The sequence below is a fragment of the Miniopterus natalensis genome, chromosome 12, assembly GCF_054644295.1.
Source record: "Miniopterus natalensis isolate mMinNat1 chromosome 12, mMinNat1.hap1, whole genome shotgun sequence".
In the NCBI taxonomy this organism is placed as follows: domain Eukaryota; kingdom Metazoa; phylum Chordata; class Mammalia; order Chiroptera; family Miniopteridae; genus Miniopterus; species Miniopterus natalensis.
The window spans coordinates 53856027-53859346 of NC_142092.1; the positions used below are offsets into that span (position 1 = coordinate 53856027).

At 41.2% G+C, this 3320-nt stretch overlaps 1 pseudogene; it reads left to right on the top strand.

The window, feature by feature from the left end:
* The first annotated feature begins 203 nt into the window (after nt 1-203).
* Nucleotides 204-1141, top strand: LOC107546590 (olfactory receptor 13C9-like; annotated as a pseudogene).
* Nucleotides 1142-3320: the final 2179 nt, after the last annotated feature.

Below are 3320 nucleotides of genomic sequence, written 5' to 3' on the forward strand. Positions count from 1 at the left end.
CATGTCTTTAATCCCCTGCCTTCAAAGCTAGGAGAGGAACTCAAAGAGCTAAACTCGCAGCTGTTACCCCCGTTCCAGCTGCTGCTGATACACTTGTTGCCCCGCCTACAATGATCTCTTACTTCGCATGTTAATACTGTCCAGACTCATTAAATTAACATGCAGCTTTCCCTTCTGGACTACTCCAGGTATAAACGAGTGGGATGGAAAGGACCAACTGGACAGAGATCGAGTTCATTCTGCAGGGGCTTTCTGAGTGCCCAAGAGCTGAAAAACTCCTTTTTGGAACGTGCTTGGTGACGTACCTGCTGACTCTCCTGGGGAACGGCACCTTGGTCACCCTGACTGCCCTGGCTCCCCACCTCCACATGCCCATGTACTTTTTCCTTGGTAATCTCTCCTACCTAGACATTCGTTACACATCTTCTTTTATCCCCTCAATGTTCATACACTTCCTATCCAAGAAAAAACCATCTCCTTTACTAGATGTGTTGTGCAGATGTCTGTCTCCTAAGTATGGGATCCACAGAGTGTGTGTTCCTTGCGGTGATGGCATGTGATCAGTTCATGGCCATCTGCAACCCTCTGAGATACCCCATCATCATGAGCAAGGCGCTTGGTATTCAGATGGCTGCTCTCGCCTGGGGACTGGGCTTTCTCAACTCATTGACGGAAACTCTTCTTGCAATACAGTTGCCGTTTTGTGAAAAAAACATGTCGTTAATCATTTTGTTTGTGAAATACTGGCCTTTGTCAGGCTGGCTTGCACGGATATTTCCGTGAATGAGATTACTATAATGTTGGGTGATGTAATATTTTTGTTTTCTCCATTACTGTTGATTTTTATCTCCTACAGTCTCATCCCTTCTACTGTACTGAGAATCAATTCCACAGAAGGAAGGAAAAAGGCCTTCTCCACCTGCTCAGCCCACGTCACAGTGGTGACTGTGTTTTATGGGACAATTCTCTTCATGTATATGAAGCCAAAGTCCAAAGACGCTGCTTTTAACAACCTGATTGCCCTGCTCTATGGAGTAGTCACACCCATGCTCAACCCTACCATCTGCAGCCTGAGGACACGGAGGGGCACGGAGCTATGAGAAAACTGCTGGCTAGACACTGGTTCCAGAGGAAAGGGTGAGGAACTGACATCTTTGAGCTCATGCACAAAATAAGATCACACATTGGAGGCAAAGGTTTTTAGTTAAATGCAACAACAGAAATAAAAGTTATATGTAGATTCACAGAGTGTAGGAGTTGGAAATAGATTTCAATATAATAATCAACTTTATCTTTTTATGAAAATGACAAAAATGGAGGGAAAACTGGCCTAAGAAGTGAGATTAAACTTTTAAAAACAAGAAAAAATTGAAAGTAAGCTTTCCCAAGAATATCCAGAACGTATGTCTACTTAACAAGTGAAAGGTATTTTTCATTCCTCTTTTGCAGAGAACCATTTGAATTCATGGTTTTGTTTGCTTATCATTGGTTTTTGCTTTACCCAGGGATTGATCTGGCCCCAACCTAGTTTTTCAGGTACATTTCCCTCCTCTTTCTTTACCTATCCATGTTTCTCCCATCCCCTTTGCACATTCTGTGTTTCATTCACTATGTAGTTATACAATTATATTACATTCTTTCACAGCTAAAGTCAATAGCATATGCCATTTTCTTCTCATTATCACATTTCTCTTTGCATGGTGACATCCTAGCCACTTCATTAAAGGCAATACAAGTGTTATACTTTCTGCAAATCCTTCCCAAATTTACCCAGAGTTAGTTATTCCCCCCTCTGTGCTGCTGTGAACCTTATCTCAGTTATAGCAATTTTCCTTTTATACTATAATCATTTGTTAGCTTCTAAAATCTCCCTAAGGGCAGAATTCACTGTTCTCTTTATGAAGTCCAATGTCAAATTAATTAAAAACAGTAGGCAATAATTAACTGTTGAACTAATTAACTAATTAAAAATTGAAAAGGAGAGTAAAATGTAGTCCGAGTACTTGATATAATACAGGGAGATAAGAAATCCTGAATTTATGTATTATTTCATTTATCAAATGACAAATCCAAAAACTAATTTTAAAGACAGATAAAAGATTGAATAAAATATACTGAGGAGGTCATTTGAGCTGGAGAAGAAAAAATCGTATCAGTGTATAGTATTTTCTAATAAGCAATTGCTAAGGAAAACTACATCAACTGTAGAAATACTTAAAGAATACTGACAATTTCATCTTCAGAAGCAATAGTCTCATTTTAAATATTTTCTTTTAAAAAATCCCCTTGAAATTGCTAGTGAATAATAATATATAGGGTTTTTTTGTATAATATATCATATCATATATTTCTATGATATAGTTGAGCTGTCTAGTACAGCGTGGTAGCCTGAGCTGGGATAAAGAGAACATCTATGCTCAAGGGCCACCTGGCAAAGGTTTTAGTAACCCAGCAGTGTTCAGGAGGGCATCAGTGTTAATTCTGCCCAGCATGATGCTTTGGAGCCTGACGGGGTAAGTGAAATGTCAATGTGGAAGGGAGGTCCCGTGCAAGTTGTCAGAAGCCAAGCAGAATTAAGACGATGTCCACACAGGGAATGGCACAGCTCAGGCTGACAGAGCCCAAGCGGAATGAAAGGGGCCTAGACACAAGATATGGGGTATGGATGCCAGCACCTGGTTGAGGATCACATCTGCAAAGGAAGGCTACCGAGCAGAAGATATTAGAACACAGGTAGGGTAAGGAAAATGTTGACCTGCCAGAGGAAGGAGTGGGGCAGGTGGCCCAGAATAAGTTGTCAGAGCCTGAATGGGTGAGAAGGGCATCCATAGGCTGATGATCCAGATCATGGGTGTCCAAGGCTGACAGGAGTGTAAGGGAAATCCCTGAATAATGACCTATGTGGTGTGGAAAGGGCACACCTGAGCAGGGGAAAATGGCCAAGTGTGTCAGAATTGATTAGTTTAAAGTAGGCATCCTTAATCTGGGACAGACTTGCCTAAAGTGTTAGATCACTGAACTTGTCGGTACTTGGTTGAAGACTCAAGGGGCATCCCCTTAGATCTCTAGAACTTTTTCTCTATAGCTTCCTCCTCTCTGGTATTTTGTTCTTGAAAACTAGCTGCCTTGTCCTCCCTGGATTCTCAACTCCATCCCCTAAACTCAGGAGGACTCCCTATGGGTTCCCTTTCCCTATATTACTATCTAAAAACTCACTCAAGAAAGTAAGCTGGGGAAATTATAAGGCTCACTTAATCTGTTTCTCATCTCTCAGGGCTCATTGTCCTCTGTTGCTTGATGTCCAATACCTTAAGTTTCGT